The sequence below is a fragment of the Aythya ferina genome, assembly GCF_964211825.1.
Source record: "Aythya ferina genome assembly, chromosome: 8".
Taxonomy (NCBI): Eukaryota; Metazoa; Chordata; class Aves; order Anseriformes; family Anatidae; genus Aythya; species Aythya ferina.
This window is the reverse complement of record NC_140304.1, coordinates 26,028,034-26,053,998: the sequence shown is the minus strand read 5'-3', so window position 1 is coordinate 26,053,998 and position 25,965 is coordinate 26,028,034. Positions and strand designations below refer to the sequence as shown.

At 37.6% G+C, this 25,965-nt stretch overlaps 1 protein-coding gene and 1 long non-coding RNA gene across 3 annotated transcripts in view; one reads left to right on the top strand and one right to left on the bottom strand.

The window, feature by feature from the left end:
• The window catches only part of BEND5 (BEN domain containing 5), a 931,317-nt gene that overhangs the window by 421,447 nt on the left and 483,905 nt on the right, over positions 1-25,965 (top strand). The window lies entirely within an intron of this gene.
• LOC311440778 lies at positions 19,984-24,354 on the bottom strand. The gene is made up of 3 exons (XR_014695575.1): positions 24,270-24,354; positions 20,487-20,546; positions 19,984-20,096 (listed from the first exon to the last, which is right to left on the bottom strand). It is a non-coding gene; the product is annotated as an uncharacterized lncRNA (long non-coding RNA).

The following is a 25,965-nucleotide window of genomic DNA, read 5'->3' as shown; positions in this document are numbered from 1 at the left end:
AAATGCTACCTTTGTTTGTTTTGCCACATTTATTCTTTCCCTAACTCCTACTCAGCCAATGTTGCTCAAGAACACAAGCTGCAGGTTTTCATGGTGTTGATCTCAGCAAATTGGTATCTGATGTTTCAGTCTGTTTTTGCCTTGGAAACCTTTGAGGACTTTTGGCCTTGTTGGGATGATTGCTTTTCCCCTTTGTCTGTCCTTCCAGGATAAATGCCATCAGAGTGAAATTATCAAAACAGCTGCCTGAGTATTGATTCAACAAATATAGCCAAGGCTTCAAATGAGCTGTAAAGAGTAGCAGATCTAAAAGGCTTGAGTGTTGCTCTGCTTATACAGCACCATCTCCATTCCTTATCCTCTGCAAATACACTTGGTAAAAAGATGTGGGGAATTCCAACACCATTCCAGGTTATTCTCACTGATTTCCTCTAATTCTTTATACCTGCTCTCTGTTCCTTATTTCTGATGGTTGGTTATATTTAGTATTTATGTCAAAGCCAGTCTGTGAATCCTAAAATAACCAAAATTTCCTTTCCTACATGGGATGAAGTAAGGACTTACAATGAGCACTTACTGTACCAGTTGCTCTAAACCAACTGTAGGTTTTCTGCACATGGTTCTAACATGCTGTACTGGCAACTTTAACAATATTGACATTAATTATGGTAGATTTCAGTTTTGTGCTAAAAGGAGGGTTTTGATGTGAAAGTAGATCGTGTAGGGGCTGATTACACCAGGGAAAAGTTGTGTAATTGATAGCTTTTACAAGCTTTCTTTTCTGCCAGAGAGTGTATCTTCTGTACTTGCTATACATCAGGAGTAGCAATAACTGTCCTGGGTAATGCTCACAGCACGGCTTTACTGTGTGACTGGCACAGCGCAGTGGGGTAATGATTCTTGCACTTTTCAAGGCACTCCTTAGAGCAACAGAAGCAACAGAGCTGGATTCTCTCCTGGGACTTTTCCTTCCTCCTCTGCTCATCCCACCATTTTGCAGACACAGCCAGTGCACAGTGTGAAGGACACTCTGATATCGTATTTGATTTAATAGTATATCAATATTCGTCCTTTAAAACAGCCAAGCTGTTGATGAGGAAAGAAGCATACATTCCATTATTTCTTTAAATAACAAGAATGAACTCTTCAGCACAAGTGAAAGCAGACCATATGCCTTCCCTTTGGGTATCCCTTGGCACTGAGGTTCTGGCATCGCACTCCTTCGTGTAGAAGCCAGCAAAAGATGTTTAATGGCTTTCAGACTCTGAAATGAGTTCTGTGGCCATGTGTGTCCCTCTCCAGTTGTCTGAGAAGATGAGCTTGAATTACAGCTCAGCCACTGCTGCCAAGCACTCTCCATTATTCCAGCAGACCAGGTTGCCAAGCAGGATTTATGGTCCTTTTAACTCAAAATCAAGCATGGAGCAGCATTGTGTGATACAGACTGTATACCAGAGATTCTTATCAATGGAACAGGACTCTCTAAAATCAGGGAGATAATCAAGTCTGGAACTATCACATTGGTAATTGGCACCACTCAAAACATAGTTAAACATAAAAATACAAACTAGGAATGAAGAAGAAATGACTTTGGTTTTGCTGTAGATTAAATGCACTATGCAAATAATAAAATTTTCTTTCACATTAAGATTTTCTAACCTCCTTCCCTGCCCTCTGTCCATGAAGTTTTGAATATACTTGCAATACAGTAGCACTTGTGATTGGGTACAATCTTGATAATTACAATTATTTTTAATTGATTGTGATCTGAGGCAAAGCAGGCTCGTCTGTTGCTAGTAGCAATAAAAAAGCTCTGAATATATTAAGCTTTATTTTTCATTCCTATGAACAAAGAGACAGTTATGCTATGGAAGTAAACATTGTCATTCAGATCTAAAAGAACAGTTGGTTTCTTCTGTGATATTCATAGTTTAAGATTCAGTTTTAGCATGAACCACAAGTGTATCTTTTCAGTTATTTATAGCCAGGGGAAAAAAAAAAAAATCAAATCATTTTGCAGTGTTCTACATATATTCACAGAAAAGATAATCTATATAACTGCCTATGCTTTTGTATCTCTGCTAATTTGAATACAATGTGCAAACACTCACCTTGGAAAGATTGGGTCCTGGGGGTTAACATATTAGCTCTTTGTTTCCACTGCTATGAAATGTCATTGCCACTCAATAATTATATTAAATAGTTACACATATAAATTATGTGGAAATAGTTGTTTAATAGGCAGACAGAAATAAATGGCATAGCAGCTATAATTTTCTTGATTCTGTTTTTCCAAAATGTTACCAATTTGTAAGAGTCTTTTGAATGCCCCTGCCAGAGCTACAAATGGTGCTGTTGACCTTTAGTGTAAGCTCAGAAACAACAGCTGTAAAACACAGGTAAATTAGAACATGGTTTATGTCAGTATAATTACAGTATCTTTGTACAACCCAATAAAAATAAGAAATAGTGAAAGAAAGAAAAACATTTGCTCTTTACCATTCAACATAAACTATTCAAGTATTCAAGCAAATTAGTCTTTTGTGATATATAACTGCTGGTGGATTTTAGTGGGTGTTGGACTCAGCTCCTGTAAACAGCTTATCTAGTGAATCCTTTAAAAATGTATCTCTCTTCCTGTGACTGTGCTAGACACAAGCACCAATACCTTACATGTTATATGAGAATCTGCTCAGATGTTTTGGTAAAAACTACTTTTAGCTGCGTATCTTGCCCTGACTATTGTGAACATGTATTTTTTTCTTCTTCTATTTCATCTTGTTGCTGAGAACAAAGGCATTACATTTATGTTACGAGGCAATCTAAGTAATGGCTAAATTAGTGGTATTCAGAGGATACCAACTAAAGCTAAATTTGTATTGATGTTTACAGTTTCCATTAGACTTCTGGATGACTAAAGAAACCAATTATTAAGCTGAAATAATGAGACCTGATATTCTCATGTTATTCTGCCATCTAAGGCTTTGCTGAGAGAAGCACTACAGAAGTCATCCCAGGTTATTAAAAAACATCCATGGAAAATATGCTTCCAAATGTACTAAACCCTTAGATAAATAAAACATGACTTGAACAAGCCTATAGTAGAAGCTCAACTGCTTTGTCACAGCAGTGTCTGTCAGTCCTCACTCAGTGTGTTCATGGTTTGCTAGTAACTCCATTTTAAAATCTGTTCCTTTGGTTGACATTAGCTGGTTTTAAGCATAAAGAAAACCTAAAATAACCTAAAAGGAAAGACTGTTTTTATTTCAGTTCAGTAGGAAGGGAAACAGAGGGAAAAATGAGGCTCTGGTACTGTATACTGTGGTTGAAAATGAATGTTTTCCCTCAGGAGGTCTTTTGGGGACTGGTCCACTTTGGATGAGCAGGATTTGTTCCTGTAGGACACAACTTCTTGGAGATGGAGGGCTTCATTTCTAAATTCCACACAGCAGTTTGGATCTTCTATGCCATGTTTAATTACCTTTCAAGAGAGGTTTAATATGAGAAGGATGCCATATTAAAGGTGAACAGGCTGACCTGCCTGTAGATTTTGGAAAGCAATGATATGACTTTGTGTCTGGTGATTTTCTTCCTGTTCCCTCTCAATCTTCCAGCACATGGAGTGCAACTGCCTGGAGCACCTGACAGTGCCTGGAGGGTGGGTGTCCTGTGTGGGGTACTGCCACAGATGGGACAGCTCATGGGGTGGGAAATCTCTTCCTCTTAGTGCCAATTTACTGGCAGAAACCATTATGTGAGAGGATTCACATCCCTAATGTTGGCAGATCTGTGGGGACAATTGAGCCTGTGGAAATCTCTGGCTTTGTGCACGCTATTCATTGTGCTCCTTTGACTTAAAGGCTGCTTTGGCTTGTGTAATTTTACAAGCTGCTGAACCAGGACCTATTGATATTTTAAAAATAATTAAATCAGAGTATTGAGTATTAAAATGCTGCCTTTATGCAGTATCTACTTTTCATATTACAGCGTAAGATTTTCACTCTACTTTTGCTATTATGAATCCATTACATGTAAATGAATGAATACTATTGTTAATAACCATTTACAGCATACAGTGTAACAGCTCCAAAGGAGCTATTAGAGTTTACTGTATGCTGTGAATATATATGAAGAACAATACACAGACCTCAGCTAAACTGTAATGAGTGCATTGACATAACATCAGCTCTGAAAGAATCTAAGACTCCATAGCATATGAATGGCAAAAAAAAAGAAATTCAAAGTCCAGACTCTTCTCCTTTAAATCACCCAGCTACAACATTCTGTGATGGGTATCATTACTGGTAGCAGTTCTGCAGTGTTGCTTGTAACGGAGAACACAACGATTACCGCTTGTACTACAGAAGTCAGTGTTTAGCTTACAGTGTCACCTGTTATAGTTCTGGGATAGCCCTCACATTTGGGTTATCTTGCACATCAACATACAGTTTCACTGCAGGAAAATAAAGTTTAATGAGAGATTCATTCCTTTACATACTAGATTTGCAGTATTTTATGAAGAATGCAGTCTAGGTTTGTGTAGGTAGGTGCGCTCTGCCCAGAACAACATTACAAGAAAATGTTTGTTATATATGTGCATGTCTCCATATTAATGGTAGAGCTTTGGCCACACCTTCAGTACAAATGCATTTGAGTAAATACAAATATGTCTTAAGTTTAACCCAAGCCACTGCAATATAAAATTATTCTTCTTCTAATATAAACCCAGAGGTAATTTTTTTTTTTCAGAGGTAAGATACGTTTTTGTCTCCTTGCTAATTTGATTCTAACACTTCTGTGACAAACTTTATGGTCTACTGCCTCGTCATCGATGTGGTAGTGGACTGTTCAGACAAAACTGAATGAGTGCTCACAAATTGCTTCAGTTCCTACATCCATTAGGCTGACCAAGGACTTGCGGTTCCTACTTTTTCAATTATGTTTTGTGTTTTAGTTTATTGCTTTTGATTGTAGCTTTAATCTGTTCTGGAGGTAATGTACTGAAATTCTTCATGTTCATTGACCACATTTAGGAATTAGTGGAAATTGAAAATTAAATGGCTGTCCAAATTCGGTGCTAGTATCAATACCCTTGGCTTTTTATTTTCATTTTTAGGGCATTTCTTCATCATGATGTTCTACTGACTTCCCAAAATATGACACAGATTATTGCTAGCTTCCACAGAGCTGCATGAGGAAGGGCATTGAGGTCATTTTGTAACTCCCGTTTCTTCTGAGCCAGTTGTAGCTCCTGAAACTTTTCTGAGGGCTAGATGTGCTCTCTAACAAGCAATCCTTGTGGTGCTTGCTTTTCTGAAATGCAGGTGGAGGAATAGTAGAAAGCAAAGTTTTGATTTTTGGAGTCCAGATGCAACTCTCAAAAATCCAATCAGCTCCAGAGCACTATGTTGCCCAGAGTTTCTTACTGTCCATGACTGTGTGTCCTACAGATCACAGTCCTGAGTTCTAGTGGCTCAGTAAAGTCAATAGCAAAATTACATTTGATATTTAAGTAGAGGTGATTTTTCGTCACATGGAAAATGTGAAATTCTCTCTCTTGTGAAGTCATAATTTGAATTGTTTAAGACAAAGAAAGAAACATAAAAACGGAAAGAAAGAAATAATTTTTTTTTTTTTTTTTTTTTTTTTAAAAAGCAAATATCCCTCTGGTGACAGGGATTAATCTCTTCAGGCCAGAACATGAGTGAAATGGAGCAGTCCTGCAGCAAAATTCTTGGCACAGCCAAATGCACGCTTTTCAGTTTAAGTTTTCATTGGGGGAGGGGGGGGGGGGAACTAGTGAATGTGCAGATAGATAATTGCAACCCTGGGCATTTATTTTTATATTTCTTGGAGGTATTGATAAAACATCTAGATAGTAATTTCATTGTAAATTTGTTCTGTGTGTTTTCCTCTGATACATCTAACGTTGTAAATTAGAGCTGCTCCTTCCTTTATTATGTGTTTCTGATGGGAAGGTATAAGATCATACCTTCATTTACTGTTTGTAAAGTTTACTTTTTTACCATGCACTTAGGGATCAGCAGTCAAGGAGACTGTTAAAGACCAAAGCTAAAAACACAGCATTATGGAACTGTATTGCTTCCATGGCCTTTTCACTACTGTAAGTGTCATACTGTGCTGTTATCAAGACAGTTTTAACAAGTGGACTGTCTGGCAACATCAGAAAATCATCACCATAAAACTTATTCTCTATCTTTGTAATTTCTCTTCTCTAATCCAAAACTAGTCGACTGTTATTTTAATATCTGTTTTCTAAGCACGTCTCCTTTAATTAGGTCCTGTACACTTCTTAGATTTGTTTCATTGCCAATATTAAACTGTTTTCTGTATAGCAAGCAGATTCCAAGGCAGATGTCCAATCCTTTTGGATTTTGCTTACTGATTGTAACAAATTTATTCCTTCTTTCATGCAAACATAGAGCTAAATTCTTTTGTTGCGCAACAGACCTACACTGAATATCTGTAAAACCACAGCAACACAGCAGGAGCTCACAAGCATTAGTGGTAATAACTTCCTCTGGATAGCATTTGCATGCATTTTACTTCAGGTTTCTAATTTGTAGCTCTTCCATTTCTGTGGCCAAAAATTTGGCTCAAATTTGAACTTCACTTTGTTATATGCACCTTATTCTAAAAGACCCAAGGTAAATGGGCTGTTCAGAAGGCTTCTCAGACAAACCAAACAACCAAACCACTCAGTTTAGAAAGTAGATCAAGTATATACGAATAGACCATAACTAGCAAAGGGAAGAGGCTTTCAAAAAATGTATTGTTAGATACATCAAAGATACACTTTTTTTTTTTTTAATTTATACTTATATATATGAGTGTATTATATATATATTTAATTTTAATAATGTTACACTTATATTAAGATCTAGATTCATATCTGGTGTATGGGCTGATATAAAGAATTGCCATAGATGCTTGAAATAGCCAGACCCCGGTATTGTTTGCTTTGGATCCCAAGCAGCTTAGTTTTGCTAAGTGAAAGAGCAGAATAAGGTTATGCAGGTAGTATCAGACTCTTGATTATTATTCTGCTATCTTTAAGTAAGGACTTTAAAAACTAATATGCTGAGAATGAGTTCTTGGTTGTATTTGAAGTTTGTGTCATCTTAACAGGTAGGTTCCCAGAGGTCCAGCTTGTACATCTGCATCTCTCTGCAGACCTATCAGCCAAAGCTGAAACTGTCAGCTGTCTGTATTGTATCTGATTTTCCATATTATAAGGTCACACTCCATGTTCTTTACAAAAGACATGTGAGACAGCATTTCCAACTATGTTTGGAGGAAGCGGCTGCTTTTCTAAATAGCTAGAAGCACTGTGAAAATCAGCTACAATTTACACCTTACTTATGCATAATAGGTCTATCCTGACTCTTCAGACTAACTGCACATGCACAGAGTGGTTTCCAATGTATGAGCAGCGATTTGGCTGGCTTTGTTCCAGGCTGGAGAGACTGGAGCAGCCCTGTTCCCAGGGCCTCCGGACTCCTTAACACTGACCATGCTTGAAGTGTTCATTGTGCAAGTAAACATGCACACAAATTCAATAAGCCTGCTTGAATGCATGAAGTTGCACATGGGGTGAGCATTCACAATGTTGGGACCATACTGAGCCCAGCCAGGTTGCATTGCTCTCAGGCAATTAACTCCCCCAAAGAAATGAAAAACAAATGTGCCATTTCGGCCATTCTGTGTGTTGTTTGTAAGTACTGGAAAGGAGGACAAAGCACACACTTTTAACAAGCAACAGGAAGAGTATTTGTTTTGTTTTGTTTTGTTTTGTTTTTCTTTGTCCTTATTAAGACACTCTCAACATGCCAGAGCTAAGAACCTTTAATTTATCACCTTCCTATGTTTGAGGCTTTTTTGCACTCATTGTTTAAGCTAATGCAGGTGGTAGTGCCTTGCTTTGCAGCTGGTTCTGCTGTTACTGATGGTTGCAGTTGATGGCTTTTTGTTTTGTTTTGTTTTGTTGCTCTTCCCCTATTTCCCAGACATATAAATAGTTGCTTCAGTTTATTTCATTTGCATGTATCAGTTCTTCATCATTTTATTGCTACTTCTCTGCTGCGACTCTAAAGGAAGAAAAACATCTATTCCCTCTGCCCAGTAAGCTTTAAAACTGATTCTCTGTGCTACTGTTGTTCTTTGTGTCTTTTTAATGCAACATCATCTATTGTTTATAGTGTATTTACGAGCAGCAGAGACTTTGATGCCTTTTAGAATGAAATGTCTTCGCTCCTTCTAAAAGTCTCCTTACGTTTTTGTAAAGCACTAAGTATCCTGGTGGTGTTCAAAAAGAGGAACATGATTATTAGCACAGTGGAGAGGAAGAAAACTGTCAATCTAAAAATAGTTGCTCTTACTCAGCAAATCCTCTCTCTGTATTCTGAATCATCTTCTGATGGCAGTGACACAGAAAGCTTATAGTAATCTTTATTACACCTGCTAGTACTGCAGAGTCAATAGAACTCTAAAAGCATAAGCTGTTTTTTTTTTTTTTTTGACTCACACATTTTTGTATCTACATCTTCAATCTGGAAAGAAACTTATGCATGTTGGGTACAACTTTAAGTATCAATTAAGAGATTTAGAGCCTCAGTGGTATTTTTGAACCTGACTTAGGTACCTCAGGGATGAAAATCTCTTGGCGTTTTCACATCAATAAGAACTTACAGGATTTTTCTTTGATCATAAATTCATTTGGTGAACATATCTACATATGTTCAAAAAAATGTGTTCAGGTTTGGGTCCAGGTATTACCATAGCTGAAACTGGTTATTGGACATTAGCAAGAAGGATATGGTATAGATTCATGTTAAATTATATTGAATAAAGTAATACCAAGTTCCAACCATTCTCAAACAAGTAGATGAAAGGTAAAATTAATTTTTTATTGAAAATAATAAGCTAATATGGAAATTAAGGTCATAAAATGAAAGTCAGTGTGAAGAAAAAACAATCTAATTGATATTAATTTTTTTAATACTAAAAGTTACAGCTTGAAGACTCAAAGGGCTTTTCAGAGATGGAATGTGAGCTGCTTGCATTTTCATGAGGCCAACTTTAGAATAATGTCCTCCCTGATTAGCACAGTGAGCATCATTGCATTTAATTGGGTAATGACCTCTGCTTAGTGAATGTTATAAACTAGAGTGAAATTTGAAAAGAGGTACAATAGCAAGCTGCAGTAATCATGTTTCTATTGGTATTGCCAATTGAAGATCATGAATGATAAACATTAAACCACAACATGTAAACAGTTTTTTTCCCTGCAGATTTTAGGCTCAGACCGATCACTTGTCTCTCTTAATATGATTTGTCCTGGCTATTGAAAACAAGGACTCCTCCCTCCCCTGATATCTCTTCTAATGTAATTAGCATCTAGTCAATAATGTTCAGCATTTCATTTTACCGCTTTAATTAACAAATTCAATTTGTTCAAACCGCTGTGAAAACAAATTAAAAGCCCAGTGAATAAAAATCTCTAGTGCCAGAGATGTGTCTAAGGTGTTCACCAACACTTCCACTGTTAAAAGACCTGCAGTGTTTTTTTCCCTTGTAAAATTAGTGGGATTTTCAAAGCTGGTTCTAAGTTTTGTTCCACCAGAGTAAATTCAGATTAATTATGATGGGGTTTGTCTGCATTTTTAATAGTCAAAGAGATGGTCTCACACTCAAAATTCAAGTCCAGGAAACAAAGCAAGGCATTCTTGTGATTCTGCATACGCTGTAAACGCCGAGCATTTCCAAAGCCTTTCCTAAAGTTCCTTGTTGCTCTTCAGAATGCCACTTGTGTGCCTCTCTCCCAGGCCACGCCAACAAACTGCAGCAGGCATTTTTGGTGCAAACACATCAGAGTCCGTACCAGCCACAGCAGCCTCTGTAGCGGCTTGTGTGTGGCCCAGACAGAGCTGCTGCTTTCTGCTTTAGCGTTTAGAAAGTGGCGTGTCCTGGGGCTGCAGTCAGGGAGCCCCATGCTGCTTTCACACCTTTCCCCACGTACCAGCCCCAGCAAACTGTCCAGCCTGCGAGGGAGGGCCTGTGAGTCCAATAACATCGTGCTTCACTTTCTTTTTTTTTTTTTTTCCTCATCTTCTTTTGTAGATGAGAGCATTTACTGTACAAACATTGGCAGAGCTCTAGAAAGGTTGAAACAATACAGATCGGGTTTAATAACTACTGTAAATGTCCCGCGAACTTGGTCAACAGACCAGCGTATATTTATGCACGATAAACACAAACAGGCGCAGCCCCCACGGCTGTTTGGAGGTCGGCCTTCCCTTCCCAAGGAAGGTCACCAGCAACTGCGGGCTTTCTGCCAACATGCAGCATTTAGCTTTGCAATATTCATGCAATGGGTTTTTAATATTTACAGCTTTAGATTTGACACAGCTCTCCTTACGTATTCTGATTGCTTTGGCTTTTTCCGAGACCTTCCTGAGGAGGCTGGTCTAGGAACAGGGTTAAGCAAGTAAATGTTAGCTGCTGAGAAGAGCCAGGGCTGGAAACAGGCTGCTGAGGTGAGCATCATGCCTCCAGCAGCCAGGGGGCCCTCAAGCACGGAAGTTGGTTGAGGTTGGTTTTGCAGACAGGCATGGAAGTGATGGGCTGTGCACACCAGCACCCCATGACATTGCTTCATTTGGGTGCTGTGGTGCATGATACACCCCCAAGTGCAGGTTGTGAGTTTGCCTTCATCTGGGGAACCAGCCTGAGTGCCTCTCCTTTATCTTTCTCTATCTGCAATATCAATGAGATTACTTTGAGAAATTTGGTGAATATTGGCTGGTGGGTGTGGTAGTATGGAGGGAACTGACAGACAAGAGGGGATTTTGTTTTACCTAAACCTCACTTCTACAGGAAGAAAGGCTGAAAATTACCCTCAGTTTGGTGTGTTTTCATTTGTAGTGACTCCATAGATGATTTCGCATGTCCAGATTTGAGAATGCGTGGTCTTTACTACTCCATCAAGTTTATTTCCAATTACAGGTGCTCTGAATTTCACGAAGCTGCATATGAGCACTGCATTTGAATTTTTTGTAATGTGATCATTCCTAAAAAGGAAATGAGAACTTTACTAATTTCAACACTGTACAAGAAAAATGGTAGTATTTACATCAAGTTGAAGTACCAGAGGAGGTAAAACTTGAGATGTTTGGATGAAAAAAAAAAAATGAGGTGAAAAGCATAATCATGTATTCATGTAAACAAAATTGAGATCTTCAGATGGGAGTGTTTTAAAGAATCAGTGTTCATATTATCCACTCTAATTTCTCTGCAGTGGAGTCACCAATCCCTATGTTTCATTTAAAATTGCCATTATAATATTTAGAGACGTACTGGTGGTGGTGTCTGTGTAGATCTGTGTCATCTCTGCCCAGATATGTATAGTTCATGTCTGTCTGTCTCTCTTGGTTTCTTTTCTTTTCTCTTTTTTTTTTTTTTTTTTTTTTCCAAATGTAGCCACATGCCAAATGGTATAAATTATCCAACCATCTGTCCCCCTTCATCAAAACCCCAAGGGAAAATAGATCTGAAGTGCAGCTCATTTTCACCAAAAATGCCAGTTGTAATAGATCCTCACTTTTGCATCCATTCAGCTCATAACTGGTGGGAAACCCCATAGCCTTAAAATTTTTGGTACTAACTCAGACCCTTTAATTAGCAGGTGGCCACTTTTGCTTCTGCTCAGTTATGGCAGCAGCTCCTGGACCTTCTGGCAGGTTTACTGTCACCTCTGACCAGTAGAGGAGCTCCCCCTGCCTGTTACTTCTATAGCATTTTTAAAAGGTATCTGAACTGCTCACATTTTCCTGATACTTTCTTTCAGATTGAAATAATTTTATCTAATTATACATCCCTCCCTTAATTTTCTGTCTTGTAAAATAATAAGGAAACTGATTTTTCCGCATGAGTCAATTTGCAAATCAAGCAGCCTTTACATTATTTCCCTGTCTGCTGAGTTTCTGTGCTGAGTATCGCTGTCTTGCGTGTGTGTTTCCCCCACTCTGTCTTTCTGACTTGTCAGCTGAAGTTGAAATGCTAATTGAAATCGAATCGGCTTGTCAGTGTGTTGCCACTGTGCTGCTCTCCCTCTGGTATGCTTAGCTGGTGTGTTCGCTCACTGGGATTTAGGAGCCTTTACACTGAGGGATTGAATTGTATCACACAGCAAATCAAACTTGTTGAACCTTGTGGTCCCCTGTAAACTTACTGTACTGGAGGTATCCTACAAAACCACATCTGTCTTTTTAACTGCATACAAATACAGATGATGAGTTTGAGCGAAGGCAGTTGACTCTGGGACACTTCTGAAGACTTAGAAATTTCTTCTTTTTTTCTCAAATTGTTATTAAATAGGGAACTCATCAGCTATGCTTCTACATTGCTCTCTAACATATCGCATGCTCAACTGATCTGAAGAGATAAAAAGAATCAGATCTCAGATTAGGACAGCTTCAAGTGCAAAGATCCTTCAAAGATATCTAGTCCTGGTGGTATGATGATTTAGTACCACTAGAGCTTTATGACTGAGCTGAAATGAAGTAGGTAATCTTCCATACCTCACACACACAGAGCCACGTATACACACACGTGCAAACTTCATCTTTTGAAGGGATTTATATGACTCTTACAGCAGTCTTTAAAATCTACAGAAGATTGAAAAGTGTCCATGGTACATTTGCCAACATTACACTTGTGTCACTTCAGGAAGAAGGTAAAGTAAATAATTTATTTCCACACATTAGTAATAAACATTAGTCATAAACATATTAGGGAGGAGCTTTTTTTACTGGGCCTGTAGCCAATATGTCCTTGTTTTTGTGTTAAGTTTGTCTAGCAGTACGTGAATAATACACCAACAACTGCATGTTTCCAGAAGTTGCTGTGGTCAGTAAGATCTGGCCTGAGTGAATCCAAGGGTCTAAATAAACCATATAATTCTGGCTTGTCCCCAGGATATGCATCCGGATAGATTTTTCATTAGTTTGAAGCTTACCAATTCACATTTCTGCATGACTACTTTTATGCCTATAGACAAATATTTTTGCAATTGAAAACAGGAATGTGAACTCAGATTTTTGAAGTTCACTTTTGTTAAATTGGCAGTGCGATAGGAGTCCAGTCAGGATAAAGATAAGGATATAAGTAGAAGAGAGAAATTCATATGCATTTTGGTATGTGAACCTCAGTTATCCTTTGAAAATATTTCCTTTGACTCTGTAGAAAGTATGTTAGCTGGAACTGTTTACCTTGCTACAGAAAGAATTTCCAGATAGCAATTTTTAGTAAAACTGTGGTCTTCTAGCTTATCTTGGTGTGACAGCTCTTCCATTTCAGACAGATCAAGATTTTTTTTGCAAAGTACACTGGATTGATGGCAATCCAAGCTTATGTCATTTGGCATAAATGGAGGATAGTTATTCAAAGATGTATTTTAGTGCTCAGGTACTTGATTTTTTTTTTTTCCCTAACGGAGTGGTTGTCCTGGTTTCAGTTAGCACAGAATTAATTTTCTTCCTAGTAGCTGGTGGAATGCTGTGTTTTGGCTTAGAATGAGAAGAGTGCTGATAACACCCCGATGCTTTAATTGTTGCAGAGCAGTGCTTATACTAAGCCAAGGACATCTCAGCCTTTGCTCTGTCCTGCCAACGGGCAGGCTGGGGGGTGCAGTAAGAGCTGGGAGGGGACAGACCCAGGACAGGTGACCCAAACTAGCCAAAGGGGTATTCCATACCATCTGACGTCATGCTAAACAATATATAGGGGTGGCTAGCCGGGGGGAGGGGGCCGGACTGCTCGGGGTTAGGCTGGGCATCGGTCAGCGGGTGGTGAGCAATTGCATTGTGCATCACTTGTTTGTACATACTATTATTACTTTCGTATTATCACCATTGTATCATCATTATTATTATTGTTATTATTATTTTGTTATTTTTTTTTTCCTGTCTTATTAAACTGTCTTTATCTCAACTCACGGGCTTCACTTTCCATTTCTCTCCCCCGTCCCAGAGAGGGAGGGGGGAGGGTGAGCGAACGGCTGCGTGGTGTTTAGCTGCCGGTCGGGTTAAACCACGACAGTGGTCCTGAAATAAATTTTGTTTATTAACTAAGCGCATATCATTTTTCTATTAGCAGAACTATTTAACCCTGTTATCCTACAGATCTGTTTCCACTAACCCCAGTTCTCACCCTCACCCCAAAACATGCTCCATGAGATCCAGTGGGTGGAGGAAAAAACCTGTGGCTTGTCCTGAACTCTGTGTTCATGATGATTATTAGGGATTGTTGCCAACCAACAGATATAGGAAACATACAACTTGATGTCAGTGGAACACTGTATTGGATCTTTGTCTTCTCTACCCTCCAGACTTCAGGAGGAAATTCGCAATTATTGAGATTTGTGTTCCCTCAAATGTCACTGACCATCAGGTTCAAAATCATTTTGGTATCCTCTGGCTTATAATGACAAATGAAGTGATAATTTTGCCCTGATTCCTCAGAAGGCCTACGTTCCCTGCAAGAGCTGTATTTGGAGCTTTCTCCAAGTGTTAGTCCAGGAAGGCATTTAGAATCTGTTTGCCTTCAGCTTGCTATCTGTAAAACAAAGATAACGGTACACCTCAAAGGTGTATTGTCATGCTTAATCCATTAATTTTTATAAAGTTACTTTCAGCTTCTGAGACAGAAGGCACTAAAACAATACAAAGTATTATTCATACTATTATTATTTTATGAGTCATACCAAGACTTTTCTTCCTCATAAGAATTCCAATAAGATCTCATTTCTTCATTGCACAGACATGGTCTTAAGTTTTCACGTTTCCTCAGGAGCAAACTACAATTGTTGAAGTGACTGGTACATTTTTCAGAGATGGGTTCAATGTTCAGTTCCTTTTTTTGTTCTTAACTGTGTTGATATAATCTGACAGACGCACAGAGTTTGATACCTTCCAATTACCTGTGGTTTGTAATGTGAACTTGATAATTTTGCATTTCTACAAGCTCAGGTTAATAACCACTGTGGCGAGGCTAAATAATTTATGGATTTTTTGGTCTTCCAAGTATGGAGAGAGCCTTTATAACACATTTAAAAAAAAAAAAAAAAAAAGAGAGAGAGAAAGAGCTGATTACCTCTAATTGATGTTTTATGGAGGTATCTGTTCTAATAACATCAACCTGGGTAGGAAACAAGGCACAAACAGGTGTGTTAAATAGATAAACAAGGACAGATGAGGGTTTGGTACAGGCGTGATGATAACTCTGAAACAAATGCATTAGCATAAAAGCAGAAATCTTAGCTTGCTGCTTGCCTAACCAGTGCCAGATTGGAGTGACTTGTAGCTATCACTCAGAGGCAGAGGAAGGTGTTAAGAACATGTTTAAATGAGAAGATGATGGCAGCTCTACAAATTTTGACAGTCAGTTTATCCGATGCACAAGTTCTTTGCTCTTTGTTCTTCACCAGTTCCCGAGGGGCTTGATTTTCAGAAGTGCTGAGCACTTGCAGCTTCTATTGACTTCAAGTGGAGTTTTAAGTGTTCTGCACTTGTGAAAATCATGCCCAACTGGATTAGCACAAAGAGGTTTTTCTTTCAACATCAGCCAGAAATCTCTTTTCTTCCTACCTGACTTTTCCAGCAAAATACATTTACTGTTTCCTAACACAGGCAAAATTGTATTATTCTGTGTTACTTGGTGTCTTACTGAATATGTGTTGGACTTTATTATGCATTTCTACCATTTCTCACAGTCAAAGAAATAAGAGATGGAAAAGACCTGCTAGGTCAGCTACTCTATGTATCCAGTAGTTCAGCATTGTTCCTTTCAATATGTTTTCCTGTGCTTTGTCCCACCAAAATACTGGAGACTTTTTGTTTAAGGTTACAGTAACAAAGGCAGAGGAACATTTTATCTTTCTTTAAAAAACAGTACACACATTTGAAAGGAAAGGAAAACAAAATAGAGTATTTCTAATTCTCCCTACAAATTAAGAAAAATACTATTTTTATTTTATAAAGGGTTATTCTCATATTATCATCAGAGGCAGCTGTGGTCATTAAAAAGTAAGAGTGTAAATGCAAGTTTCTTTGTAGATTATATTCTGATTTAAAAAAAAAAAAAAAATCAATGCAGAGCAAGGATGATCTTTTTCTGTCTTTATTTCTGCTCTTTAGCGATCTCGTTGGTCTCTCTCTCATGATTTCTGGATGCTTCTCCACTTTGGCATGTGACCAGGGATGCAAAATACCCTGAAGACTACATCCAACAATGTGTTTTAGTTCCACATTCAAATATATCTTTGGCCACCCTGTTCCGGAGAAGTCATTGCAATAGACATAATGGGCCATAATTCTGCTATTAAATCCAGGCTGATGATAGGAAGAAGTGTAGTCATTCCAGTAATAAAACTGACTGCCCAGTACAATATAGGCTTTCTCTCTCCCCCATCTGCATTAAATATAGTTATTGGAAGAACAATTGCTGGATACATTTCAATAAAATACTTTCCCATAGTACTGTTTTCTAGGGCAAAATAATTTGTTGTCTGTTTTAAAAACCCTTACAAAAACAGCTATCTTTTGAAATCTTTGTTATTTACATGATGAATCTCTCTAAAATTTTCTAATAGCAAGATAATATTTGCGTTCCTAAATTTTCCATTGTTATATCTATTTAACATATAGTACCTGAAGATTTTTGCTTTTATTATTATTAAAATATCTGACTAAAAACTGGAGGAGGAAGGTAACCTTTAATTTATACTCCTGCTCAAGGAGAGGTCTTTTTATAGTTACATTCGTGTCTTTTTTTTTTCTCTCTCTTTTTTTTTTTTTTTTTTTCCTGTGGATCATCTATACTATTAAATGGTTTTTTATTCCAATTTAGGAGACATTTCATCTTTAAACCTGTACTTACATTAACTTTTGTACATGGTTGCTCAGGCAACAATGTAATTGCATGAAACAATGGCATTCTCCTATGTACCATTTATGGCAAGTTTGCATTTCAAAAAACTTCTTGTCTTATCATCAAAGCAGAATTTGTAACCTTCTGACAGCTGAAGGAATGTTCAGGGGCCTTGATTCATATTCATTTTCCCTTGTAATTTTAATGGGTACCGTCACCTTTCATTTTCAGGGTAGTTCTTTTTCCCCCTATGATAGTTACTGTTTTATATGAAAATTCTAGAGCAGGCAGAAGAAACTGATTAAAAAATAGCTCCAAGAAAAGGCTGTGAGTACCATTCTTCTAGCTTGTAGCCTGTGAAATTGCCACTGTTTAATTGATCTCCTATAAGCTTATCTTTCCAGTGAGATGTACCATTATTGTACATTAATCAGTGCCTCCAGACATTATCACTGAGGTAACCAAGAGCTAATCAAGCAAGAATGGAGCTGGCAGACGCCAAGATGTCACGGATGCCTTGCTGTGTACGAAGTCTGTCAGAGTTTCAGCTTCCAAAGGAACCTGTTTTTGCAGGGCTGCAGACTTTGTATAACCTTGTCATAGCAGTGGAAGAGGGGGCAAGCAGCCTGAATGTCAAATAGGTGGGCCACGTGGGGAGCTGACGCTCGTAGAATCCTCTACATGGCAAACAACAAAGTGACACTGTAATAATAATAATAAATGATGCTGTTTAAGAATAAACAAAATGTTGACATGTTGATTAGTTTTTACTAAATAGCAGTTTCCAAGGGAAGAAAATCAAGCAAAGCAAATTTACAGTGGAAAATATTCAAAATATATTAATCAGTCATTGCAAAGTGCCACTAGAAATTGCATTCCTGCTTTTTAATTGATTTTATTTTATACATGCTCATATAGAATAAAAAAAGGAAAAAGAAAAAAACACCCCTCTGAATTTTCCTGAATGTTATTTCTGGCAGCTAGATACCATCTTGGGAAAATAACAGAACAGAAAAACAATACAGAAACGTACAAGAATCATTTAATCAATTTAACTAAAAGTATGCTTATTCTTGGAGAAAGATGTATGACACTTTACTGTCAATTGACAGAATCTGTAATTCGGGGTAGAAGGGAGCCTAAATTATGAAGGGAAGCAGCTGAATCTTTGTGCTGTAGGTTCTGTCATGTGAGATGAGTTTCAACTGCTGGCATGTCTGGGCTGCTTGCTTGCTGGCAATCAATGCCTCGATGGCATCCTTGAAATACTTGCTCCTGCCATCTTTCTGCTGGTAGTAGAGAAGCTACTCCAGTGCTGGCATCAGCGAGGTGAAGCTGTACTGGGGCAAGCCTGTTTGTCAGTCTGTTAGTGACATTCATTTGTATAATTTACGCAAAAAGTATCCGAGGACCTGAGACCTACAAGTACATGTATACTTGAATTGTATCACTTACGAGATTCACAGACAACCCAGGGGAGCAAGAACAGGGGAATGGCTTTCCTCTTCAACAGGGGGCAAAACACATAGCCTACGGTTGGGACTGGCATAGAGCTTGTGAGGCTTTTTGCTTCAGATCTTAAAATGTCACTATATTTTTCATGCTGTATTTTGTTCTTAGTTTCCAAGAAATTGTAAATTAAAGACACTGTGAGAGCATTAATAAACAGATCTTGCATAGTTTTCACTTTGTAATTCCACTGACTTCTGTTGATATATTCCAAATATAAACAGGTAACAGATCAGAATTTGCCCACTGAATACAGTATATGTAAAACACTGAACCAAATTGCCTGCTGGCATACATCCACTGACAAGAAGGAGTTTTGCCAAAAGGTAGTTTGGCTCATTATAGCTAGTAATTTGATTATTAAAAAGTGGAAAAATAGTAGTAAGAGTTGCTAAGTGTTATTGATCATATTCGCAAAACTATTACTTCCATGGAGTGAACCTTACAGTACTGCTTTACAACTCTCTTATTGATTTAAGTGAGGATCTTATATTCGTGATGGTTTGCAAGACTAAGGTCATTAATGAAGATGTTTTTTGTTGGGTGGGAGGAAAGGATTGGTTTTGTTTAATTAAAAAACCCCATGAAATAGAAATACTGCAGAGGGATGAATGTTTCCCTTTTTGAGTATAAACATCTTGGCTTCACCTCAATGTTTATTTTCAAAAACTGCCTAAGTTTTGCTTCCATATTTATCTAACAGCAGGGGATCATTATCCTGTGACAAAGTTCTATTCCACTGACATTATCTCTTAATTAGAATTCATCCTTTTCTAGTTCTATGTAGTCAGCCTGTAGTTCCCACAAGCCCCATAAAGCAATGCACATTTTTGGAGGGAGAGGGAAGAGGGAAGGTTTTGCAGACCATTAAGAGCTGTTTAATAAGCAGCCTGATGTGGAAAAGGCTGCTTTTATTCTACATTGGCATATCTGTGCAGAATTGCTGATGAAGGCCAGCCTCTCCCCTCCCTTACATCATGCCAACCAACTTTAAGTGATGTGCCAGGCCAGGAGAAAGGGCATCATCACAGTTGAGAAAACAAATTGCTTGTCTTTAGGAGAAAAAGAGAAGAATCAGCTTATGGTCGTAATCATGGTACACTTGAAAGGTAGTGGTAAAAAGGTAAAGACAGGTAAAAAGCAACCTTTTAAGGTGCAGTGAATGTGCACCAGGATCATAACCATCAGTGGCATCATTTCTATTGCTAAGGTCAGTCACTGTGATAAAGGCACTTGCAAATTTCCCTTCTCTCAGAAAATATAAATAGCCTTATTCTATGAAGCCCTTCACAAATGCATATAAGCAGCCTGACCCCAAACTATGTGTTTGGGTGTGTAAAACAAACAAACAAACAAAAATGAAAATCAGTAATGTAGAAAAGTTAAGGCTAGGGCCCTGTTCCTACATGATGATTTTTGGTTATCTATTGCAACGAGCCTTACATCACCACTAAAAACATTTTGATGTCTGGGCAGTGATCTCTCAGTGAGGATATTAAAGTAGGAAAGGCAAACGGATATTAATACCTCCATTTCCATGTCCTGCATTTCAGTGAGTAGAAATGTGAATAGTCCTTTCCACTGCTGCTTGAACACACTGCATCTTCTGAACTAATTGGCATCTCCTACCCAAGGTCTGCCTGCATAAATAAGAGAGCTGTATAGCTTGGCAAAGATAGTAGAACATTTAGCAGCTGCTATGTAACATCTTTTTCCTTTACGTAGTGCATTACACCAGACACCACAGAAAACAGACATAAAACTAGGAAAAATAATAATTATCCACAGAATAGCAAGAATAGTCACTGCTACTGGAGTAGTCCTTATATAGAGAATCAATCGTGAAACTCAGAGCCACCAGATGTAACAGACCAAAAATATGGGAACACTCCCCTAGATCCTTGAATGCATAACAAGAAAAACTTGAGTACTAATTGTCTAACAAGTTTCAGATACTATTAAAACATATGTTTCACCATTAAATTATTTCATATTAGGGATTAGAGAGAGACCAAAGGGAGTAACCTTACCTGAACAGCTGTGTGAAGTAAGGCTTTGGGGCTTTTTCTCATTTTCTTCCAAAATACATACTGTTAGACATTTTTTTAAGGAAAGAACAATGGAGAAGATTGGTCCATGAGATTCATTAATTGTGGCAATTCCTATGCTGGCATGATTTTTTGAAATGGTTTCCTGATAATGTTTTGCTATGAAGTAGCACATGAAGATACAAGAAAATTCCCTTAAAAGTCCCTACCCTGTAAATTAGCCCATGTATAATTTCACTTAATGTCTTAAAGTGATGTTCCCAGTTCTGCTTTTCACATTCTTATCATCTTCAGTTACGCCCTGTGAGTTTGTTCAGATGTTCAAACCCTTTCTCTGTCCAGAGATGCAAAGAGGAAAAACCACAAAAGATACAAAAGCAAACTATTAGCAAGTCTATTAAATCCACGGAAGTTGTGTCTAATTGAAAAGTTTGCTAAATTTATTTAATGATTTGGTGCTACTGAGAGCTGTTATAACTTTATTTTATTGAATTATGCCATATCATGCTCTGTTGTCAAATGTTTCCTTAGTTCTCATTAAGCCTATGATTTATGCTAATATTGTATCACTTAAACAGATTCCTCAAGCACTGTTTTATTATTATTTGTTAATTTATGAAGCATAGTTTCAGTGTTTTGTGGTACTTTAAAATATTAAGGAAGGATAGGATATTAAACAATCAAATGCATGCTGATACTCAAGGATAAGTCAGCTTCAGGGAGACAGTGTGTAAGGAGATATATAACATGCCCCTCAGGAACATCTGACAGTTTTCCTAAGTGGTGTCTTCCCTTTTACAAGGACTCACATTCCTTACAGTTTTAACCTGTATTTCAGTGGAAACTGTTGAATTTATCTCCTTTCTGTAACAAAACAATGTGAATCGGACGTTTTACCTTATGTTGCCAAGGGTAGATTTGCTGAGTTCTTGGTTTTTGATACTCTTGTTCCAATCTTGAAATTTCTAAATTGCCTTTACTACTACTACTGGAATCAGTAAGTCTGTATTTCTTTTAAAATTCCCTGCTCTTATATATATTCATAGAACATACATGTTATGCTAGATGGATATGTCCAGACATTCACAATGAAAGTTCAGATCAAACCTTTTGGAGACCAGGTTAAGTACAGGAGTGCACAGTTTTCTACTTTTCTCCAGTGTGGCTCCTGGGACTTATATCCAGTAACCATTGCAGAGGCTGAATGGAGAAACATTCTGCTCATCTGTTGGCCTCTCCTTTAGCTGCATCCCACTCCCTGCTTGTCTCTCTTTACTTCTTGCACTCCTCACCTGGTGTGGCGGGAAGATTACATCTGTGTTCGGTCTTCTCCCAGTTCATCTGACCTGATAGAATTACAATGATTTCTCTGCTTTTTCTCTCCCCAGGACAGGTGTTTTTTTTTGTTTTTTGTTTTTTGTTTGTTTGTTTGTTTGTTTGTTTTTTACTTTTACACATCTGAGAGGTGTGATAGAATCTTGGGACTAAACAGGTCATCAAACTCCATCCAGTTCTTAAAATATAATTAGACGCTGAAACAAAAGCAATACATTAGTGCTGACATCATGACATAAATATCCTGTCTGTTCTTTTGTTCCCCCTAATTATTTGCAATGCATTTGCTGTGTTACAGGAAGCATTTATTTGCAATGCATTTGATGTGTTATAGAAAGCATTTCTACATTTTTATCTTTCAAAAAACATTGCTATTGTTGGTGCTTGATTTTTAATATGTGGGTTTGCAATTTTGGTACGTATCTGTGAGACTCCAGCCCCGCTGGAAGGCTGGAGAGAGCAAGGCCTTCTGAGTTGCTGATAGCGACATTGTTGGGGAGCCTAAGACTCCTCTGCCAATGCTTCATTTCCATTGCTTCGTGGCTGAGAAAGCAATCTGGACTGTGAAAGTATTTAGTTAAACTTTGGTATATTTTCTGTAATCTCTGAAGGTATGCATTTCCTGACTGCAAACAGATAGGAAGTCATCTGCCCTTCTCTGTCTGTATCTTTCTCTGTTTTCTCACTGCATTTAAATCAATATATGTATTTTTTTGAAGACTAATAATTACAGAACAACATACAACTTGCTCAAATTTTGGAAATGAGATCTTATGAATGGAAGGAACCAGATGATTTGAAACACAACCACCTAACTGTCATGGAAATCTTCATAGTAGAATCATAAACTCAAAATGTTTTTTTTAAATAATGTAGATAATAGCTTTATACAAAATTAGTTATCACATATAGAAACTGAACTATTCTTCCAATAAAAGATCTGAACCAACTTTGATTTTGTATGATGCATTTTGCTTTCATTTAAGGAAACGAAATATAAGTTTGTCAGCAAGTATCTGAGAGCTTTGACTGTGTATGCATCCCATAATGCCAAACAGCAAAGCGCTTATAAAAAGTCTTCTAGTGGACTTAGTGATATTTGTCTCCTTTCTAACACTGGCTGTTCTGAAATTCTTCCAATTTCATTTGTTGTGAAAGAGAAGAATTAAAAGCACAGATTTTTTTTTCCTGTTTTCAAGTTCCCCATTAGTGGTCATTATTTTCCTGCTTTTGTCCTTTTTTTCCCCCTTGCAATTTTGCTGTGAGTGATTCTCTCTGTCATCTTGCCGTAAATTGATTAATACTGCCCACTGATGCAGTGCACCACATGGCTAATATATCAGTTAAATGGAAACAGCAAACACCACCTGCTCCTTCAGGCAAATGGCACTTTGGAAAATGGAATGTGTAATCAATAGAATTAAACCTTAAGCAAAGCACTGCAAACAAATCCAGGGGCAAGGTCTTTTTAACTCTGTGGTATGAAAGATTTTTCCTTAAAAAAAAATAAAAATCTGTTTGGCTTTCTTTCAATATATCAATTATTTCCCTTGTGATATACAGTATTCTCACTATAACTGTTCTCATACAGTTCTGTATTACTTGGATCAAAGGTGATATTTTTATATGAAAAGTTTTAGATGAGTCTGGTTCCCTTTACATGTTGGAGATTTAAAGGACCAATGCTTGTCAATGGCAGTGATAGGTAATAGGATAAATCCTTCCCACTGATGGGAGATAAATGCCACTTGAATTTCACTTTCAAATCTGCTAGAGACTGCTTAGCATTAAGGCATTTGCCTTGTTTGTGAGCACTTTAAAGATTAAAGATTTGAAAAGCAGATGCAAAAGACACACTGAACTTTTCAGCTGATGTCAGAAATATCTTTGCCTAGTAAATATGTTTTAGAAGTAACAAAACGGATCAGCTTTGGTTCCCAAGTGAAAGAGTAAAAATTTGAAAGAGGTATTTAAAGGGAAGAGTTGTAAATACAAAGGACTAAATGAGCAGAGACCTCTTGCAGTTTGAATACAATGAGAGAACGAGGCCTAAGATCATTTGGAAGTAATGTTTAACTGATACAGGAAGGCAAACCATGGCTTGGAAGACTTTGGCTGCCTAACACAGACTGTCTATTACCTATTTTAGCTCAGCAAACAGTTAAGGAAAATTAACTTTCTCCCTGGACATAGACTCCTGTGGATCAGAAAAGGCTCTCAGGATACCTTCTGCATTCAAGTAGCCCTGATGGCTGCAGCCACTTCATAAATCTGTAGATGAAAGCCTAGGTAAAACTCCTCTTACACCATATTTTGTATTCCCCACCTGTAAATTGACACATCTGTGAGTTTGTTTAGAACTATATTTTTTTCAGATTTTTACAAAAATAAATAAATAAATAAATAAGAAGGGCAGTCATTAGTACATACCAAGTGACAAGCAAGTAGTCAGCTACAGTTGCAGGAAAATAGCCCGGGTCTATCTCACGGCTGCTTCTAACAACTCACAGCAGACTCCATTCTCTGTTTGTGGTGTACTAGTAATTACCTTCTCACTGGCAGGATTTAGAGTTTGGTTGCCAGGGCCCAAGCACCATGTAGCAAGTGTTTTGGTAATGAATAAAGACGGCAATCAGCAGCAACCTGAGAGCTAGCTGAATGAGACAATCTGGCGGGCACTGAGGGGGTCCTGCTGGCTTGCTCAGATGGGCAGCAGGCAAGGATGAGATAATTGATAGGAAAGGGTAATGAAAGGAAAGGAAGTGGGAGGGGGGAGAGAGAAGAGAACAGATTTAGAAAATAGACAAAGATTTTGACCTTAAAGCTAATAGGCTACTTAGGATATTATTTTATAAAGACCAGAATAAAATGAGCTGGCAGCTGAATGTCAGTACAAAATAGTCCTTTGTGTGTGTGTGTGCTTGTGTGCATGTGCCAGCACACATGGGCGTGTGGTGGACTGGGGAGGGAGGAAATCCCCACATGCAGATTTTAGATGATTTCTAGGAAATAATAGAAAAATATGAGTGGTTATTGGTAGTACCCATAGTATTGCAATGTTCTCTTACCTACGCAGCCCACTAAAACATATCAACCTGAACATGAAGTCTGGAGCTTATAGGAGGGAAATTCAACAAAGAGATGTGACCTAGACAAATTCATATAAATAAGGAAGGGTTTCATGTTTTGGAAAACTGTAGTCTGGTGTGAGGGTTTTTGAAAGCAGTAAAAAGAGTTTCACTGATTTTTGAAAACCTTAAACTGTTCTGACTTTGAAAAACTAAGTAGATATTTGTCTTATAATCATCAAAGCTATGAAAATCTCTGAAAAAAAAAAAAAAAAAAAAGAGTGTTTTCAGTTGCAGGACCTGGAAAAAGGGAGATGTTAAGGGTTACAAATACGGTTGTATTTACTTTTCTTTGCAGATAAATCATTTACTTAGTCTGTCCTTCTATAAAATAATTACTCCTTCAGCCTTCACAGGCATGGGGAAAAAAACACAGATTAAATCCCTAGTCACAGAAATCAAACACCTCCTAAGACACAAGACAAGTTTGGTGGAAGAAAGCTCTTTTCCTATCACTTTGCATTCTTCTGACACAAGGTGTGCTTCCTCACTGCCTTGTGAGCATAGGAAAGGATTAACTTTTTGCATTGATGTTTGTTCGTTTGTTCGTTTTAAGAATTAACACAGAGTTTAGGACAAATAGATAGGAATATGGCAGTGTGAATCAAGTTCTAAGTGGAGATGTTTTATATTTGGTGATAGGGCTTTGTTTAGATCCTGTTTGTTTGTTTGTTTGTTTGTTTTTGTTTTATTTTTTGTTTGTTTTTTAGGATACTATTTTGATTAATATTGATAAGCCCATTAGAGCCACACCCCTAAAAATATCTCTTCATTAATCCATGTATTTGCTTGCTTATTTTTATTTTTAAACATATTATGTAATTTAAAGCAGGTCATCTTACCCAGATTTTAAGGTATTAGGAAGATTTCAAGTTGATATATATGTATTTTTTAATGTTTTCTATCTCTCTGGTAAAATACTGTAGGAGCATGTGATTTGCCATGTTATCAGGGCTGGAATCTTTGCAGGTCTGATAAATCATATTATCTTAATCTGA